General features: G+C 48.7%; 1 pseudogene; it reads right to left on the reverse strand.

The window, feature by feature from the left end:
• The window catches only part of LOC112548297, a 51,446-nt pseudogene that overhangs the window by 9,739 nt on the left and 20,014 nt on the right, over nt 1-21,693 (reverse strand).

Genomic DNA, 21,693 nt, shown 5'->3' on the forward strand with positions numbered 1-21,693 from the left:
CTGAGAGGAATGATGAAATGGCTCCAGCTAACAAGCCTCAAACAGAATTGGCTTCGAGTACATAGAAATTGTGCCAGCAGGGCCTGGTGCTACCAAAATGGAAACCAGCACCTTGGCTCACTTCTACCCTACCAGGCATTTTGCAATCAGCTCATTTTGATTTTCACTTCCACACTTCATGTATCTAATTCCCTTAATCAAAGTGGGGGGTGAGGGAGGCAAGGGAAGCATATAGGGGCCTGTGGCACTGTGTTATCTGGCACCCAAAACCTGCTGTACTGTTGTGCTCAATCTCTCTTCTGTTGGGGAGTCGTGGTTCAGCCTGAATAGGAAGGCACTTATTAAAGAAAGTCACTGCAAGAACATTTAAGAACGAAAACTTCAACACAACTTATAGTCCAGCTTTGCCTCCCTCATTTGCCAGTTTCCAACCCCTGCTTCATCTTGCATGCATCCCACACAGACATTTAGTATAACAGTGATATAGTGCAGTAGGGTGTCACATCACCAGCAATGATGAACACCCGCTCACTTGAAACACTGGTTGGTGGACAGGACAGATGTTCCCGGGCAACCGTGTCCCTATCCTGCCACACCTGGCTGTGGGTTGCCCAATAGGCCAAGGGGTTGCAGTGCTGCAACTCCATATCTTTGGAGACATAGGTAGCCTCTGAGGCCTCCGTGCTACCTACCGGATGGTGGGGTCTGGTGCCTATGGACACCGACATGGAATCCATGCCCTTAGCCCACATTGGCAATGGCTGTAGTGAAGGAGATAGGCTCTTGGTTGGAGTGCTGGCATGGGGAAGTGGATCTTCCAAGTCCCCACACCTCTGCCCTTCTGTCTCTGTGACTATTCACCAGCACCTCCATCCAGTGATCAAGGGTCTTGCTGCTGCAGATGCTCCCCTTCACCCTTGGCACATGTCCGCCAGCATGTGGACCATACTGGACGACAACGGATCTAACCTTTTCTTGATGCCCTCCTTTAGCTGCTTCACCAGTGCCTGTACCTCTGGTGAAAGCAGCTTGCCCCAGCCAGGAACATCGATCCCCTGGAACTTCTCCATTTCATTCTCAAGCTCCTTCACTATGGCAATCACCTGGCTGAGAAGGGCATCGCCAGTGCTGAGGCTCTTCGTGGCCTTGAGGAAAGGCTTGAGGACCACCAAGATCTGGGACCTGGTACCCCACTGTGTTCTGTTAAGCGGGGCACTGATCCCAAACTCCCCAAGCAAGGCTATCTCATGGATGGCCTTCTGTTGCTTCACCAGACTTTCCAGCATCAGGTATGGGGAATTCCACTGAGTCTCCACATCCTGCATGATTTTGTTGCATGGGATGCTCTGTTCTTCCTGGTTGTCCTGTAGCATCTTGCCCCCTTGATGCTCTGGTGGAAGTAGCCTGCCACCTTTCTGCATTTTGAAATGAGGTGGCTGGTAGTGACAGCGGTGTCACTGAGAGCCCTATTCCCCTCTGAGATATCCCTGGCTACAAGGTAGAACTTGTGCACCACATCACATACCATCTTGACCATATTGGCCCCATTGTCAGTGACCATGAACCCGCGGGTGAGGGTGTCCTGTCCAACGAGTCACCCCTGCATCATGCGCTTCATGGCCAGCATGATCTGTCTTTCTGTGTGGGACTCATCCATCACCTTCACTGGAAGGAGAGCCCACCAACACCCTGACTGATTGCACCAGTGCCCTGTGAGGGAGAAGTAGGCATGATCTCCACTTTGGCTGCACCAGATGTCCAAGGTGAAGTGCAAGGCTTGCATAGCTCCTCCCTCAAGTACTCCCTGCATGCTTCAGAGAGGGCACCATCATCCTGATAAAGGTGGTATGTGCAGGTACTTGGTAGGATGGGGCCACGAGTGCCATAAGCCAGCTGAACCCTAGACGCTCAGCTAAGGAGAAGGGCTGACCATCCAGAGCAAGCATCTCCCCAATGCTTTGGGTGACCTCGTTCACCTATGGAACATGTCCCACTTTTTCTCCACCTTTCCCCCACTGGTGGCCTGCCTCTGCTTCTTGGGGATGGAGACTCTGGAGCAGAAGGGAGACTTCTTTTTGGGTACAATCCCACTGGTGCTATGCTGAGGAGGAAGAAGGGCAAAGGGGTGCTGCCTCCTGAGATGCAGCAGCATCGCCGTGGTCATGAAGTGTTTCCCCTCCTTGCCTCAGCTAATCTGCCTTTGGCAGTGCTGGTAGGTACTGGGATCACTTGCCACCTCAAAATGATCCCACACTACACTACCCTCCTGCTTCTGGGTTGAGGGTCAGGATCCTCCCTTATCCCCCTTTTCACCAGGCAGAGGCACAACAGGAGGACCTGAGCCACCTGCCCCACAACCTCCTCTGAGGTGCCTTCTTGAGAAAGAGACCTGGCTCTAGGGGAATGCTGAGAGGTTTGGATCATAAACTCAGATTCCCCCTCCTTCCCCAGAATGTCCTTTTCTATGGCCCTTGGCTCCTATGCTTCCAGATCTAGCTCCTCCTTTGGTACTGGAAGGCTCATGCTGGGAACTGAAATTGGGGTGGAGAATGTCATGCTGCTGCTGGTTAGTGGTGTTAGTAGTAAAGGTGCAGGTGCAGGCACTGCTAGCACATCATTGCTCCCACTAGCAGCAGAAGCCTCATCGCTGACAGAAAAGAGGGTGTGTCTATATTTGGGGCAGGGGGAACTCACAGCTCTCCTTCTGCCCCTTCTCCCTCTCCTCCCAGAAGACCTGGCACCTGTCTTTCCAGCACTCCTCATAATGTTTGGTGTGCTGCAAAATGTGTGTTTGTGTATAATATATGTTGTGCTTTCCTGCATAGTTATGAGACACTGTCAGGGGAAAAAAAAACAGATATCTTTTTGTAGGGTGGGGTGGCGGGGGGACACGAATCACACAGACTAACAAGAACAAATAAGAGGATTTGGGAGGATGAATAGGTTAAAGTAATGTATAGGGATAGCATTAGAGATTTTAGGCAAGGGTAAATAGGAAAGGACTGGATACAACTTACAAGAAGAGAGACTAGCTAGTAAGAAATTGGCTAGCAAGCCAGAGCCTTTTGGACACTGCTGCTCCAAGAGAGACAGGCCAGAAACAGCACAGATCACTTAAGAAACAGATTTATATGTTGTTTCTGTGTCCCTGCCCTAGCGAAATGTGATTGGAAGGGAACTCAGAGAAAGATCACAGTCACTGGCCAGCTATACATGTCAATATCAGAGCAATCTTCCCTCCCCCTGCCCCCGTGTTTCCATATATAGAAGATCACCCCATCCCCCTGCCTCTTCTCAGTTTCTGTTTCCTGCAAGCCTTCTGAATCTCCGAATCTCCTCGCATCTCTCCAAATTGATTCAGAGGCTTCCAATTCAATTAGGACCTTTTAATACAGGCTTGTCAAACATACAGCCCCAAGTGGAGCACAGAGCTGTGGTGCCAGCAGTGGCAGCGCTGGTGGAGCCATGGTGGCGGAACGCAAATCCGCAGCGGTGGCAGGGCAGAGGCGAGGTGGACAGGGCCGGCCTGCGGGCCCCAGCTGGCAGCAAGGGGAGGGGAGCTGCTTACCCCCGCGGGGTCTGGCTCATCAGTGAGCCAGGTTCTGCCGCAGCTGCTCCGAGGTCTGTGAGGAGCGGGGCTGCCCCAGTCGTGCCTGATTCTAGGAGCTGGGGACAGGCTCTGCCCCTTGCCCCTGGCATCTGACTGGGGGAGCTGCAGCATGGCCTGCATCCTGCCCATATGCATGGTGGATGGAGGCACGAGGTAAGTTCCTGTGTGGGGCTGGGTGTGCCTCGGGGCTGGGCCAGGGTGGATGGAGGCACGGGGTAAGTTCCTGTGTGGAGCTGGAGGTGCCTCGGGGCTGGACCCGGGTGGATGGAGGCACGAGGTAAGTTCCCGTGCGGAGCTGGGGGTGCCTTGGGACTGGGCAAGGGTGGACAGAGGCACGGGGTAAGTTCCCGTGCAGAGCAGACCCATTTCATTGTCACTTCCTGTAACTTCACTGGTGTCAAAGGTCACATGACATCACTTCCTGATGTGATGTCACTTCCTGTGAGGTCTTTGAATATGGCTCGCTGGCCCACTGGGTGATAAAAAAGTTCGTGATCCGGCCCCACGTTCAAAAAGGTTGGACACCCCTGTTTTAATAGGTCTCCCAATTTGATTTAGATTTGGAGATTCAGCTGCCAAATCGGGCCAAATCTCCTTCAAATCAAATTGGCTACGTAAGGTTTTCACAGCCCTAGTAAGTATTGAAATCTGCAAAATTAATACACCATGTCATAAATAAAATCAGGAAGAAAAATGGGGAAATCCTTGTCTGGACATCCATAAATGTGTCTCCTAGAAATAGCTGTGATTGATGGGAAAAAATGGGTAACAGGGAAAGTGAATAAAGGGTGAAAGAAATGCCCCTTGGTGCTAATGTACTTACCGAAATGAAGCTCTCACTCTCTGTGATTGACATTAACAGAGATGTTTCATTAAAAAAAAGTGCAAAGCTACTCAGGCATGTGCAGTTACAGAGTCCAATGATGCAAAAGCAGCAGTAAATGAACTACTGGCTGATGCAGGATTCCAGGGCAGTGCTAGGTGTTAAAATAAAAGTATATTGGGAAATATACTTGTCCATGGCATACAGGTAATAGAATCACAAAGCCAGAATTGCTCAGTGCCATCCAAACTCACTGTAATTGTTGGCAATGCCACAGATACAGGTGGAAAATGCGATGTGGGAATGTAAAGGATAATAAAATTTAGCTCACAGAGTCCAGATGCTGCTTTTGCTATAGCTTGTAACCTGTCCCCTTTCTAATGACACCAACTACAACATCACCTCAGCCCTGATAGTCCTCCAGTGCTTTCCCAGAATTTCTCCACCCCAGAGTAACACAGCTCAATGCAGGAAACAGCATGGAGCAGGACAGTTCAGCATAGCATGAAAAACCACGGGGTGGCTCTTAGAAGTCCCAGTGATGCTCCCAGGAAAAGGCACCTCCAATGAGAACAGAATAACTCAAGTGTAGCTGTGCAGTGTGGTTGATCACTCTTGAGACAGGTTAATTCATGTTGTTTGGCCTGGGTTCCTATCACACAAGCTACATGTGCAATGAAAATATACTCAGAGCAGTAACAGAGTGCCACATAGCTACCAAGGAACAGCTGATATGCGATGAAGCCCTGTGACATTTCACCCTGCGGTAAGTTCTTTGTACATCTGTACCCTAGCGTTGTTACATGTAGGTATAAGCCTCTTGGGACAGACACTGTTTCTGTGTTCTGTGTTTGTACATAGCTAATTACACTAATGAGGTTCTGGTCCATAACTAAAACTTCTAGCTATGAAAACAATACAAGAGATTAAGCTGAGGAAGTATTTTTCAATGAACACTTTATATGGTAAATATTGCCGTGTAGCATAATTGGAGTTGCAGCTAGCAAGGGATGTGAAAGGTAACAAGAGTTTCTACAAGTATGTCGGTAGCAAGAGGAGGGTGAGGGAAAGTGTGGGTCCCTTACTGAATGGGAGAGGCAACCTTGTGAAAGAGGGTGCAGAAAAGGCTGAAGTGCTCAATGCTTTTTTCCCCTCAGTCTTCACAGGCAAGGTCAGCTCCCAGGCTACTGCTCTGGGCAGCACAGTTTGGGGAGGAGGTGAGCAGCTAACAGTGGTGAAAGATCAGGTTAGGACTTATTTAGAAAAGCTGAACACTTACAAGTCAATGGGGCTGGATGGAATACACCCAAGGGTGCTGATGGAGTTGGCTGATGTGATTGCAAAACCACTAGCCATCATCTTTGTAAACTCATGGTGATCAGGAGAGGTCCAGATGATTGGAAAAGGGCAAACATAAACCAGTCATGCACACATCAATCCCTGGAAAAATCATGGAGCAGACCCTGAAAGAATCCATGTTTTAGCACTTGGAGGAGAAGGTGGTGACTGGGAACAGTCAGCATGGATTCACCAAGGGCAAGTCATGCCTGACCAACCTGATTGCCTTCTAGGATGAGGTGACTTGCTCTGTGGATGCAGGGAGACCGATGGATGTAGTGTACCTTGATTTTAGCAAGGCTTTTGATATGGTCTCCAACAATATTCTCACAGGGAAGCTAAGGTAGTACATACAGGCTGGAAGAATGGACTGTAAGGTGGAAAGAAAACTGGCTGGAGAATCAGGCTCAGAGGGTAGTAACCAACAGCTTGGTGTCTAGTTGGCAGCTGGTATCAAGTGGAGTGCCCCAGGGGCTGGTTTTGTTCAATGTCTTCATCAACAACCAGGAAGATGGCAAAGAGTACACCCTCAGCAAGCTTGCAGATGACACCAAGCTGGGGGGCTGGAGGGTAGGGCTAGGACTCAGAGTGATCTATACAAATTGGAGGATTGGGCCTAAAGGAATCTCATGAGGTCCAATAAAAAGTGCAAAGTCCTACGCTGAGGAGAGAACAATGTCACACACTGGTACAGTCTGGGGTCTGACTGGCTAAGCACCAGCTCTCCAGAAAAGGACTGATGGGTTACAGTGGGTTGCAGAAGGCAGACATGGTTACCTTTATTTTTTCTTGATGAGCTTGGACTGCCCCTAGCATCTCTGCCATCTGCTTGCTGAAATCTTCTGCCAGTCTGCTGCTCCGTCTGGTTCTGAAACTTCAGCTCACAGTAAGTTGTCATTTCCTTCTGTCTAACTGCTGAGGAAATGGGAACAGAATTGAGACTTGGTTTGCAGACCCAATAGCACAGTGTGGGAGGGGACAAGGTGTGTATTACAGGAGGATCCCAGAGTAGTCTATTATCCCATGCTAGAAGATAGGAATTGGGGGAAAAGCCTCTATTGTTCTACTTGGAATGACCATTGCGGTCTCTTCCACCCCAAGGATTCTGTGGTTCTCTTAAACCAGATCCTGATAATCTAATATAAAGCTGACTATGCATCCTCAGGAAAGCTTGTTGCAGAGCCTTTGATGAAAACACCCTAAGAAAGCAAAGCTTATCATTAAGCACACAAAGATATCAGTCTTAAAGATGCCAAATACCTTATATACAACAGATTCTTGTGGTCCATTTAATCAGAAGTTTTACAGCAGTCTGATACCTACTTTAGAAGGGCTGAGCTATGGTGAAAACCTGCTATGTACTTCTGGCAAAAGAAGAGAGGAGTTGATACAGGGAACTTACCAAAGATCTGTAGATCAAAAAAATCTCTGAGCTAAAATCTTCAAAAACATGAATTTTGAAGGGTAATTGTGGCAAAAATGAAATCTCATCCCCTGCTCATAATTATAAGACTATTTTTCATGAGAGAAGAGTGGTTGATGTAACATTGAAAGGAACAAGCACAGAAACTCATGCACCATGAGGAAGGAAAGCATACTAGTTTGCATTTGATATATGACCTCCTGCGCATGAATCCAAGTAAGGAGAAGAAAGCACACGTTGGTGACATGGGTCTGAAAGGCAACACAGCTGAAGATTCAGAACATCTTCAAGAAGGACCTTGGAAAAATGGTTCAGCTAAGGCTTCTCTTTCTTTGTCAGCAGTGTTTACTTAGTGGCAGGTAATTCACTCAAAAACTTCTGGAGTTTTCTACCAGTCCCTGAATTAACCAGTGCTGTTATTTTTCTACAATGGTGTTTGATCTCATACAGTACCTTTGTTTCCATGTTCCTGACTTTTAGAAGGATCAAATTTCACAGCCGAGTAGGTTATCACTGGCTCACTCATGGCCGATGGTGCTACAGAGACAGAAATTATAAACCAGGCTTTAGGAAGCTGAGTCAGGAAGTTGGCTCTCATTCAGAAGAAGTTGATAGCTTTGTAAGATAGCCTCATGCACTTTGATAACTATAGGAAGGACTGATACTGCTGAGCTTTCTAACACACTACTTTCTGTAATCACATTACAGAAGTCACGTTCAAAGGAGGATAAGCTTACAAAGCATCTTCAAAGTTAGTATACAAAGAATTAAGTTTGTCTGTACAACTTGAATTCACCTCTTGTACAAATATATTATTTATGAGGCAATATACAATTACACTGTTCACCCTTTGCAGCCCCTGGGATGGAGTGCACACTGTTCTTCAGCCAGGAAGGTGCCTGTGCAGCCTGGTGAGCCCAGGAGCTGCAGCGTGCACACTGCAGAGGGAACCTGGAGAGAACGGAGCTGCTGGGCCGCAAAGACGCTCATAGCTGTAAATCAGCAGTGCTCCATCAGAGCCCTTGGATCTCTAATGTCAGCACAGGATCTGGCCCATGATGCTTCATGAAAAATGGAAGAATCTGAGTCTGAGTCTATAAAGGGAGCGCCTTTATAGAACGGGCCTTTTTTTCTTCTACAGTGTCAGTTAGTTTTCAAACTGAAGGGCTCACTGCAAAGACTGAGTTAGGATGCCGCAGTGCTGTGACTGCTGAGCAAAGGTAATAGCTCAAAGCCGGTGTCCACACCCTTATTATCATTATTGGTTGATGCCATCCAAGCTGCTTAGCTGCTGCATTTGCTCTTTAAGGCCCCAATCCAATAAACAACTTAAACAAATGCTCAACTGTAAAACTCTGGGGGCTGCTCTGTGCTTCCTGCTCAGCCTGTGCTCAGTCCGTGCTTTGCTCCATGAGAACACACTGCCTAATGCAGCACTGAGCAGTGGTCAGCCTGGACTCTGTGCAGGGCTGAGGCTGCTGGCTCCTGTGGTGGGGCAGGGGGGACTGCACCTCCACTGCACACATGGCCTGGGGCTCAGTTTCCCCATTCATGTCCTGCCTTGCTGCAGTCCGCATTTCTGGACACTGAGCACTCTTCCAGGGCAGCGTACGCTGCAGTGCTCAGGACCCTGGATACACAACACATTTGTGTTGCTATAATTGCTTCTTACACCCATGTCAATGTGTTCTTCGGTCCATGGATGTTCCCTAGCATTCAGGAGTGGTAATGGATCTGTCTGCCCCCAAGATGGAGAGCTGTATAGATAGGCACATGAGGAAAGCCAACAGGCTACAGAGCCACTGCACACTATGGTTAAGAAATATGTAGGAACCTCTTGGACCCCACAAGTTCAGCACTGTGTTGTAGCAAGAGTGGCCGCACTCTGAAACATGTTCCGATTGTTACAAGATGCCAGTGAGAGGAGAACTTGAGAACCCAATCTGTGCATGAACAGGGTGACATAAGTAAGTAGCCTTTCACCTGCAGATTAGCTGCCAATTGCTCCCTTGCAGCAGGACAAAATGAGAAGAGACTCCCCTCAGTTCATTTCTCCATCATCTGTGCCAAAACATTTCTCCCTGCAGCACCTAAGAGCTTGCTGGATTGCCTGGGTGCTACTGTATGCCTTCCAGCATATATCATAGTCAATAAAATCAGAAGTCTCTGTCATATGTAAATAGCATTTAGTTGTTTAAATACTCCTCATCCACCTCCTTCTCCTGAAAAGGAAGTCTTCATTAATACTTCCAATGCTGTCACTCTTTTGTGTTCTCTCATTTTACGTTTAGACACAGACTTTCAACAGATCGATGGCTCACCTGCTGTAGGACTGTGGGACAGGTGTGAACACAGTGAAATCTAGTTAAGTAGCCACCGAGATAATTTGTCACTGTGCTATTGCTAGTCTGTGCCCTGAGTCCCTCTCAGATTTCTAAATAAAATAACTTAGGTAATTTGCTCTCTGTTAAAATGCAAATAGGCACTTCAGAATATGCAGATGTACTAAAATCACAAAGAAATTAGCTGCCAATAATTAGTCAGCCTAATAGGCTACAGGAGAGTTATTCAAGGGGTCCCTTCAAACCAGCTGGTGCTTGCTAAGTGTTGAGCACTCCTCAGCTATCCTGCCCTCAAGCCCCTAGAGACGATTGACTGCTCTGTTCTAGAGAATGCATTTCTCTTTTGCCAATGAACACGTGGAAATGGGCAAAGCACAAAACTTGTCATGCTTATTTTGGTCCATCCTAACTGGGCAGTTCCTACACAGTGAGCAGCACTATGGCTTTTGGTAAAAAGACACTTGATGGAAAGCAGTTTTCTGTCTGATCCTAACGTACTTCTGTAGCCAGGCTGTCCAACTTATGAGCGGACAGGGCTGCCCCCCATGCGGGTCCCCTCCCACTGCTTGAGCACTGTGGTGTTGCCCCACCCACTTCACCACATGGGCAGTGAGGACAGTTTGGCTGTGGGCTTCCTCTGCCTCCAGCCCCCATGGGCTGCACCACCTTGCTCTGAGGCCCTGGCATAAAGCAGAAGCAGGAGGAGTGAGGGGGAGCCCGGAGACCCTGTTGGCAGCAACAGGAGTAGCAGCCAGAAAGGAGCCTGGTGTTAACAGCTTTTGGGCGGCCTCCAGCTGAACAGTCCTTTTCTATAGCAAGTCACAGTACCAAATATTCATTTTCGTACTGCATCTCTTTGTGGCGGCGAAGTGCCCCCACAGGCTCTTGAGGGAGAGAGAATAGAGCCCACGGACCCCAGACCCTGAGAACAAGCCCCCAGAGGGCGTACGTACCTCCCGGAGAACAGCGGGAGCAGGAGCTGCGTTTGCGGCCGCAGCTGCGTGAACCAGTGTTATGCCGGCTGTGGCATCAGCTGTTTCCGGCGCGGGGAACAGCTGAGCCAATCCCAGCGGCCGTACCGGCCACTGTGGGAATATTTTAAAACCCCATTGGTGCAAGGATGGGGAGTGAGCCGGAGAGAAAGAGCACGGGCTGGCAGCTCGTGAGGCAAGCTCCGGCACGGGAAGGAAATGACCCAGCCTGTGAGGCTCCAGCAGACAGCCCAGGGAAGGACTTTAAACCTTCTCCGGGAGGCAGAGCAGGAGGCAGACTAGGAGGTCAAGCAGGAGCACCCTTTTAGCCACCTGAAGAGGCTTACACCCAGGAGGCAAGGGAGCTCCCTGCTTGCGGTAGGGGAGAAGAGGCAGCTGAGAATCCGAGAGGGAGCTGGAATAAGGGGGATAACCCTGCAGCTCCTCCTGACTCAGAGGAATATTTTCTATAAGAAAAGAAATCTTCCCCAAGAAGGGAGGGAGAGTGACCGGAACCCTGGGAACTGGTTATACGGGGCCAGGAAACATCTGTAACGCATCACCCATCGGCTGGCGTGTGGACGGGGTGTAGGGGAGGCGGAGCCCCATGGAACATCACGTCGGACGACCGTGAGTACCACCATCTATCGGGAAGCCCATCCAAGCAAATATCTCCACTGTAGACCCCTCTTAAAGTGTGTTTAACATCCAAGTTGTGGCACGCGAGTTGAGGGGAGGGGCAACGCCCTGATAGACTGGGCGGCGAGAGGGGTGCAAGCTCCACACTCTTCCTCATTATAAATGTCAGAACTACTTATGTACTGCACCTCGAAGTGGCATGGAAAATCTATTGGAGAAAAACTGAGAAGGGTTAATTACCAAATAATCAGCCATTTTTTGGATAATTAGCCATCCCCTCTTGAGTAACAAATTTATCTGGTTTTACTGTATCTGCCTCTATATAAGGCAACACCATATCCTTTTTTTTCCCAGCTGCTTTCTTATGCGTACAATGATTATCTGCATCAATATTCCCCTTCTGTGCACTAACCCACTGGATCTCTGTCATCCACGTTCCACAGGGATACAAACGTGCCTTCAGCATTGCAGATCTGTGCTGTTTACAACTTGCAACGGGGCAGGCAAATCCATCAAAGCCACTTTATTATTGTAACACCCCCCCACACACATTTGGGTTGTATATTGTGTTGTTGGGTTTTTTAGGGGTTTTTGGGGGTGGGGGTTGCAGGCAAGGTGACCCCTATGTTTTGGCCATGTGCAGTAGTGCAAGTACTAAATTACTATGCACTACTGCATAGTAATTTAGTACTTGGTTACTAAATAACAGCACTGTAGGAACTGCACAGCTGGCTGCCCCTGAAGACACTGACAGCAGGAGCTCCCTTTGCCCTGCTGAGCTACTGCACAGCACATGGGATCAAAGCTGCCCCCACGCAAGGAGACGTGGTCCTGCTGTTTGTTTCTTAACATGCATTTCCCCAAACACAATGGGCAGACCAGAGTGATGCAGGCCAGGGGCCATTGGTGGTATTTGCAGAGAGTGCCTGACAAGTCTCCCAATCCACATTGCAATGGCTCTCAGGACTTGGGACACCCCATGGGTCTGTTCAGGGTATAGACCTCCCTCGCCCCTGTTTGGAGTCAAAAAGGTTTGTACATCCATTCCTGACACTGTCTCCCCATTACGTATGCAGTTCTGGGTGCAGCTAGGGCACTTCACTTAAAGACAGATGTGAATAGCATCCAGAAGATAGCAACACAAATGTTTAGAGGTCTAGAAAATATGACTTGAGTGAAAACGGTGGAAGAACTGGAATCATTTAGTCTCAGGAAGTAATGACAGTGGAGGTGGGATTTGTTACAGTCTTGAGATACCTGAGAATGGATATAAATAGATAGGCAGTAGACTACTCTCTTTGGCTGCAGAAGAAGGGACAAGTAGTAACCAACATACATTTAAACCAGGGACAGTTACATGGGGTATTAGGAAGAAGTCTGGGAATAATTCAGCACTAGAACAGAGGGTAGCATTAGAAGAGAGCTTGTGGGATCTTCATCCCTGAGAGTTTCCAAAAGACAGTGGGACAGATACTTTCCTGCAGTGGCTTAGAGAGAGATGCCTCACACTCCCATCTGTTGCAGCAATCTGCAGGGACAGTCCCTGCTGTGCCATGTGCTTGGTGGGTTGATCCATTTTATTTGTTCCTGATGGTTCCTTCTGCTTCTCACAAATACAGAACCGAGTTTCTGCACAGCCTCCAGGCTAGTTACCCCACCTTGGACATACACACAAGCTCCACCCTGATAAGTTGGATGATTGGGGTCTGGGAGATAAAATCTGAAATGGAAAGTCACAGATTACAAATCATGTCCATTCCCCTGAGCTCCCCATGCCAGGGGGCCAGGCTGGGAGGACTCTGTGCTGGTTGTACTGATGGCAGGGAAGGCTGAACAACTACTTAACAGAAGGAAGGTCAGAGATGCTTTGCAGTTTACAGCTGTAATGAGCTGGATGAGAATCCCTCAGCACAGGATCCCTGCCCCCTCATGGCACCTTGTACAAGACAGGGTGTGGTCAACATTATGTCTGGCCCAAATGTCACGGGGCAAAGACTCTGACCTTCCAAAAATTGCTCCAGATCAAACCTGGAGAACATTTTGTCTCCTCCCCCTACTATGAAAAAGGCTGTTCCCTGAAGCATCTCCATTTCCAAGGTAGATGAGAGAAAAATCCCTATGTTCACCTACAGAATTCCCATGTAATACGAGGGCAGACGGTAATTAATTTATCTATGATATAAATTAATGTACTACATGGCTCCTCAGTCTATCACTCCCCTGTGACTTGTCAACCTCTCCTGCTCCCTGTAATACATCTGCCAAGGCCTTGATCTAACACTTGAGCAATCTGAAAGGTCTGTCCTTTATTGCGGTATTTCTTATAGTCAGCAAGAGTACTGGGAATGGAAAATATAATGTGCCTTTTTTAGGGAGTGAAAAGCTATTTTAGCATAGTGAGGAGAAATCATGACTCTTCCAGCCAGTGACTTTAGAGGCATGGGCTAAGTTAGTACCCTGTCTTTATAGGGAAGCATCTATGAATCCCAGTACACAGCTGAAGATGTCCAGTAACACTTATACATTTCCTGGCTCTCACACAGCCTGGGTACCGCTCTTGAGTGATGGATGAGGCCTTTGCATAATACAGATTAAGCTAAGCAGTGCATCCTCTCCCTGACAGGCAAATAGAGCACTGCCTTATCCTCACATAACATTCCCAGCCAACAAGCCCATCCTGGTCCAGGGTGTCAGGATGCAGCATCTAGGAGAAAGGCGAATGACATTGTCTCTCTCCACTGCAGCCTTTGAGCACTCTGAGTCAGGTCTGCTTTACCAGGGGCACAGTGCCAGACTATCCCAGGTACACAGACCATGGGGCATGTTGGGCTGTATCAAGATGAAAGGTCCCACGCACACTTTGGGAGTTAGAACTCATCAGACCACAGCTCCATGGGAATTGGGAGAAGCAGGAGGCTTGCAAACACCTGGAGCCAGCTGGGGTTGGTGCTGTGTGGTGGGGTCTGTCAGTGTGCCTCTGATAAAATTCACAATCCCATTTAGTTGGCATTACCTGAAGCTTACATTTCCGTGGTGAATCATACCCAGGACCTTTGATGCACTTTGGTGTATAGACAAGAACATCCTAATGGCACATACTTACAAGGAAGAGGAGAGCACTGAGCCATCCACCCAGGCCCATTTCCTAGTCTCAGAGTTGTAGGAATAATAATAAAATACAGCACTGTTGGTATTTTCATAGTCGGTGCAGAGACTTCTTCTATACCTAACATTGGGTTTTCACATCCCTGGCTGTTTTCTGAGGTTGTTAAAGAAGCTTTGGAGAAACTTGCTGTGAGGATCTTTCAGGGAGAAAGTTCAAGTTGCAACCAGTCTGTGCACTGACACCTTTCTGGCTTCATATTCAGATCAAATCATTTTTTTATTCTGTTAATGACTGTGACTCGGACAAACATAAGCTTCGCTCTAGGCATGTCACACCTCTTTTCCTGCAATCTCTACAGTGTACCTAAGGAACAACCTTATCGATTCTCACATCACATATGCTGCTTGTTCACTAATATTGGGTCGTCCCTTTATGGGACCTGCCCAGAGACTTTTCCAAGGTTGCTGTCTTGGGCATAAACCTGAGAGTGATACTGTGAGCTATTGGCCCTGCTTTGATGGTGACCTCACAACTATCTTCCCTAATATATCTATATCTATATCTATATAGATAGATAGATAGATAGATAGATAGATGAGTTGCTCAAAATTGTTAGGGAGACAATATTTGGATTTTCAGGGAGTATTGAATGTGCTGCTGAATAAAGGCATGACCTATGGAGCTAGCAAAGCTGCTGACCACAAGGCAGAATGATAGCTAAGCCAGCCATTTGCTTATGCTAAGTAACCATCTTAACTATGTAAACCATTTTCTGAGGAAAAAAGCAGCAAGTGAATCTGTGTGAGTCTGTGTGCTGTGAATGAGGTGTTGTTTTATGAATGTGGAAGATGGTACAACCTGAGACAGGAAAACAGACTGGAATGTGAAAAACAACACATAACATATGTTCATCTTGGTAACAGAATCCAAGATGATCATAGGCGAAAAGGTGAATGGTGATTGGTGAAGAAGCCTCCAGAAGCTTCCAGGTTTGGGTCAAAGTCTATCCATTGACCAAAGAAAAGAAGTCAAGGTCTTAGGCATGCACTCATACCAAAAAGACATGTAAGTGAATGAAATGCATAGGCAATTCCATGCTAATGAAGCAAACAGTAAATAGAGGAGGAGATTGAGATAGGAGGAGAAATGGGTGGAACAAAAGGAGGGACGGAGGTGGCATGAATGTTAATGAGTATAAACCAAAGTGTATAAAAGTGGAAAAAAGCTATTGTTCAGTGCTGCTCCCCTGGTTACATGGGCTGTGTGTCTGTGAGGGATCTTGCCTGAAGCTGTCTCCATTCTGAATAAAGTTGTTGTTAGCAATATGTGCTTGTGTTTGCTCCCTGCCTGCTCTGACTAATGAGTAACAGGATCCATGAGCAATTGGATTGTCATCTCCCTAGTTGTCAGGCGCCACATGGAGTTGGGGTGTAACAAAAGTCACCTGTTCTACCTCACATTTCATGCTTGAATCCCTTCCGGCCAAGTTAAAGACATTTATAAGGTCCCAGTCTTGCTATTTCTGTAGGAGATGGCAGGGTAGATTAAATAATTAAATAAATAATAAAGATTATTAGAGACACAGAGAGAGAGAGAGCGCACAATGGAAACTTCCCCCGGGGTGGCAACAGACCAGAAACTCCCACTGGACATAGGAGACTCAGACTGCTTCCACGTTAATAAAAAAAACAAAACAGCACTTTACTTTAAACTCAGCATGCCCATGTGCTGAGCCGAGCACCTGCACAGAAGAGTCATGACATTATTTGGACCCACCTTGTGTCTATATAAGTTGGGCACTTTTGTGTGGAATTTTTCTAATAGTTGATTGGATCAACTTTAGCTAAAGGTGCCAAAAAGCCTTCCTGAAGTGCCTGGTCTGTACAGATGCTGTGGAATGGATTGAAGTAACATGCTGCTGCTTCTGGTAAAGTGTGAGGTTTTTGTTTTTGTTTTTGTTTTTTAACATCTGCAAACAGCCTCAGGCTTTCTTAGAGGATTTCTGTCTGGAAGCAGCTAGTACCAGGTCATTCGGTGCTTGGAGGAGGGATGCATTGACCTGCTGTATCTGGTGTGAAGATCTGGGAGATGAGGAGCCAGCAGAGGACACACATGGAGATCTGTACAATCACCTTTCAGGAGCGCTCTCATTCCCTCCTCAATTCCCCACTCCCAAGACACACACACATGAACTGAGACACGTGCCTATGTATGGTCTGTGCCCACTGTTTGCCTTGTGATGCTGTGCCTCCGACAGTGAGTGTCAGGGCATGTCACTGTCATGTAGCAGCGCTGCCTCCAGCCATCCCACAGAAAAAAAATCCTGCCTTTTTCCACTGACACCCCAGGCAGCTTCCCCTCCAGCTGAACATGGTTCCTGTCACCTATGATACATGGGCCCAGAGCCGCTGTCATCTCCAGCCTGCCATGGCAGCCTCCTGAAACCCAGTGTGCAGATTCGTTGCCCCCTGCCCCCTGGGAAGAGATGAGGGAAGAGATCAGAGAGCTCGGGTCATATTTGATGATCTGCTAAGGTCCCTTTACATTCCCCCAGGCCCTGGCTCAATTCCCCAGCTGCCCGCTCAGTTCCTCAGCTCTTCCCCAGACCAGTGTGAGCCATCCCTGCTTCCAGTGTGGGCAGTATAGGCACTATGCCCATAATTGTCCCCAAGGAGATACAGAGTGAACCTTGGAGACCATTTGGGGAAAAATTACCATCCATGGATGAGAGCCAACCCCTGTAGAAGAGATGGAGTGTGAATTCAGTGATTGGCCATGCCCAGGGATGACGTGGCACTCAATAGAAGACTTCCACATAAGAGTCAAGGCCTGGCTTGAAGGACAGTGGGGGACTGCCTTAGTAGAAACTGGCTCCACATGGACAGTAGTATGAAGGGAAATGGTTGGTGCTGGAAGCAGATGGCATAAAGTAGACCATCAGGAGCTGGTCTGCCTCCATGGAAAGTCCCAGACCAAGGAAAGGGCCTGGGTACAGCTAACAGTTGAAGGGCACAGCCACCAAGTGCTAGCATGCCTAGCCAGGCACTTAGCTCACCCGGTTTTGTTAGGTCAGGTTTGGCCCTGCCTGTGGGAATTGCTGAGCATGCCTGTTCAGCAAAAGACATCCCAATATAATCCTGAGGCAGAGGGTCTCTTACGTGAATCCCAGCTAAGCATGAGTTTTGGAAGACTGACCAACATGGATTGGCGGTAGGAGCTGGAGACAGAACAGTTCACAGTTCACAAAAGTGTGCTCAAGAAGGGAAAGAAGGCATGCAGAGGTGGGAAAAGCTCTTGGGACCACTAATGTTCACCTACTGAGAAGTCCCCCATTTTGCCACCAAGTTTTCACCATTTGACCTATTGTATGGCCACCACCCACAAGGGATTCTGGATTTGCTCAAGGAAGGTTGCAAACAACAGGAAGGGTTGGCACAAAGCACAATAGTGCATGTGCTGGAGAGGCTAGAGACTGCAAGAGCATTGGCATGGGACAAATAACAAACCACCCAAGGTTAGCAAGCAGTCAGATACAATCAATGTGTACGCACAAGAAAGTTAAATGAGAGTGATTGGGTGCTCATGCTGCTCCCTGATGACACCTCCAAGCTTATGGCCTGGTGGCAAGGACCATGTGAGGTGATACAACACATAGGCGCAGTGGACTATGACGTCTGGCAACTGGGCAAGTATAAAACCAAGCAGGTATATCATATCAAACTCTCAAAGAGGTGAATGGACAGGGAGGCCCTGTTTGTCACTGCCAGCCTGGAGCCAAATTAGTTTGGTCCAGAAGTGCCTGGACAAGACTCAGAAAGGCGTGTCCAGATGCATGCAGACCTAGTACAGGCACAGCAGCAGCTGGCAGCCTGGCTGGTGAAGCAATTCAGAACAGTGTTTTCAGATTGCCCTTGGAAAACTCAATAGCTGTAACAACAGGTAAATATCCCACTAGGAAAGCTTGTATGGGAGGACTGATGATGAATCCCCCCAAATCTTCAAAAGGCTGCGTGCAGGGGAGGGATGGAAAAACTGTGTAAAAGGCAGCATTGTTTGAACAGCCCTGCTTTCTGCCTTGGGGTCAGTTAGTGAGTTTTGCCCATTAGCAACCAGAGGTGCAGGACCCCAGACCCCCCCTGCACCTATCTCCTTGACAGCTGGCAGGCTTTGTGGCCACAGCAGGGCCTAGCAGCCAGGCCTGCAGTAGTTTTCCCCACCCTGTATCCCAAGACAGACACAGTTGCACATGCACCCATAACACAAGTTTTGCGTGTCATCAGTTGGGGGTGCAGGGCCCTGTATATCTCCTTGAAAGATGGCAGGCTTTGTGGCCTCAGCAGGGGCTAGCAGGCCTGTACTTTTGACCCCACTGCGGCTTAACATATACACGTGACATGAGTTTTTACTTTCAAGATTTTGAGGTGCTGTTTCCCTGAACTCCCTGCACCTATCTCCTTGAAACTTGACTGGCTTCATGCCCTCAGAAGAGGCTACCATTTCTGCAAGTTTCATTCAGAGCAGGCCAGAAATGACAAAGTCATAGGCTGTTTTGAGCTTCCCCATTATAGCCTATGGGCAAAACATTGAAACAGCATCGAAACATTGAATCTGTTTTGACAAAACAAAATGGACCAGCTGTTGTGAATAGAAATGAAATTTGAAACAAAATGCTGTTCCATCAAAATGCAAGTTCCTAATAGCTAGCCTCAGCTCGGGGTATGCCCCCAGCTGCCCATGTTTGAAAGCCTGATTGCCCAGAAAGGGCTGAAGGGCCTGCCCCTGCAGGCGTGCAAAGCTAAAAGCAGCCAGGAATGGAGGCAAGGGACTGCAGATGAGGATCAGGCCGGCAAACTTCCCCTCACCTAAGAGGAGCCTGCAGCCAGCTCATTCCCAGACGTGGGCTGCTGGGGTGGGGGCGCTGGACGTACCATGTGGGGACCAGATTGTGGGGACCATAAGCAAGAAGTACAGATAAGTGCAACCTTTTCCATTTACCTATATTATTGATTTGGGTTCACAGTTCTGGACTATGGGCAGGAAGCCCAGGGCCTCGGGGGAAAGCCTGTAGTTTCAAGGGTTCACCTCAGGCCAGTTGCCCAGGGAAGTCAGGGTCTGGATTGGGGGATTGTTGACAACCCTCTTCAGATAGAGTAAAAGGGGTCAGGTGGGAGGGCGGCCTGCCTGATCCAACATGCCCAGCAACACCCCACCAGGACCACAGCTATCTTGGCAGTTTACAGTCAGGTATACCCTGACACACAGTGCCTGAGAAATGACTGCCTCTAACTTATGAAAGATGAATGGAAATTAAGTCCATGCCTTGGCCTTCCCCACCAATCACTTCTGGTATGTTGTCAGGCCATTGAGGCAGGCCGTTCACATCCCCTTACTGTCCCCTCCAGTCCCAGCCCAACCTGCAACTTACCTCCTCATCCACAAAAAGCAGCAGGTGAAGCCACCCCTGGAGCAGCTCCAGCTCCCTCCCTTCCACCTGCTCTTTGGCATCCTCCTGCCTGACACCAGGCTCAGGTGGAGGGTGAACCACATATCATCAGGTCCCAAGCACAGCAGTAGTGTTTGGTGACCGGGTCCCCTGGTAACTGTTCTGGGGCTTTGTGACTCAGTAGCCCAGGCCAGCTGACACCTGTGCAAGGCCACTGTGACATCAGAGCCCTCGACAGCCAATCACAGGGACACTTGCCTGTAGACCCTGGGAGGCGTATTAAGCTACTAGGTGTAAAGAAAGGGGGTGAGAGGTTTTCAGAAAGGGGAGAGGGGTGAGGTTTTTAGAGCAGGGTGCTCCCTTCTCCCCCTGACAGAAAGGACACCAGTGGCATAAGGAATGCAGGACACTTTCCCTGCCCTCCAAAATAGAACATTCCTAAATCCATGGTACTCCCAGATGACTCTGGGCTTTACAGCTCCCTTCCCCATGGTCCTTTTTGGGTCATGTGTAGTGCACAGCTGAGCAATGCATGAGTCAGGCTGGGAATTGTGGCTCTTGGGCAGACTCTGCTCTAAGAGATTGAAGAGGGTCAAACATCCAAATAACAGAAATGGCTGGTGGTAAACATGGAACCCTCTTGGAAAGAGGTGCCAGGCTGTGTCCAGCTCTAGACATTGCTGACGAGAGAATGAGCATTTCTGTAAGAAAAGGGAAGTGCAGAAGGGAAGGGCAGGGACACTGGGCAGAGTGACAAGGAGTAGAAGAGCTTGGAAAGCAAAGACACCAGAGAGTGAAAAACTCAGGAGAGAAACCGTAAGCAAACTGTTAGGACTTGCAAGACGCAGGAAATACACAGGGTGTCGAGCTGTGCACAGACCCAAGCCCTGTCCAGCCTTGGAAACAGTCCCAGCTGCAGAAGGAAGAGCCTTTTTGATGCAGGAGTTTGCAGCCAGCAGCAGCAGAAGCCAGAGAGCACCCTGCAATGATGCTGACACCATGTACCAGGAGGTCAGTCCAGACAGCAAGAGAGAAGGCTGCAGAGGGGCTGTGTCTGGAAAAGCTGAAGCACAGAACTGGGCTTTTGCCTTAGAGACCCAGGGAGTGCTTGTGACTGAGAAGCAGGGAGTGCTCAGTGCCTGAGAAATGACTGCCTCTAACTTATGAAAGATGAATGGAAATTAAGTCCATGCCTTGGCCTTCCCCACCAATCACTTCTGGTATGTTTTCAGGCCATTGAGGCAAGCTCCTCACCTCCCCTTACTGCCCCTCCACTCCCCTCCAGTCCCAGCCCAACCTGCAACTTACTTCCTCATCCACAAAAAGCAGCAGGTGAGGCCACCCCTGGAGAAGCTCCAGCTCCATGCCTTCCACCTGCTCTTTGGCATCCTCCTGCCTGACACCAGGCTCAGGTGGAGGGTGAACCACATGTCATGAGGTCCCAAGCAGGGAAGTAGTATTTGGTGGCTGGGTCCCCTGGTAACTGTTCTGGGGCTTTGTGACTCAGTAGCCCAGGCCAGCTGACACCTGTGCAAGGCCACTGTGGCATCAGAGCCTTCGACAGCCAATCACAGGGACACTTACCTGTAGACCCTGGGAGGCATATTAAGCTACTAGGTGTAAAGAAAGGGGTGAGAGGTTTTCAGAAAGGGGAGAGGGGTGAGGTTTTTAGAGCAGGATGCTCCCTTCTCCCCCTGACAGAGAGGAAACCAGTGGCATAAGGAATGCAGGACACTTTCCCTGCCCTCCAAATTAGAAAATTCGTAAAGCCATGGTACTCGCAGATGACTCTGGGGCTACAGCTCCCCTCCCCATGGTCCTCTTTGGGTCATGTGTAATGCACAGCTGAGCAATGCATGAGTCAAGCTGGGAATTGTGGCTCTTGGGCAGACTCTGCTCTAAGAGATTGGAGAGATTCAAACATCCAAACAACAGAAACAGCTGGTGGGAAACATGAAACCCTCTTGGAAAGAGGTGCCAGGCTGTGTCCAGCTCTAG

The sequence above is a fragment of the Alligator sinensis genome, unplaced genomic scaffold (genome assembly GCF_000455745.1).
Source record: "Alligator sinensis unplaced genomic scaffold, ASM45574v1 scaffold644_1, whole genome shotgun sequence".
NCBI classification, from domain to species: Eukaryota; Metazoa; Chordata; order Crocodylia; family Alligatoridae; genus Alligator; species Alligator sinensis.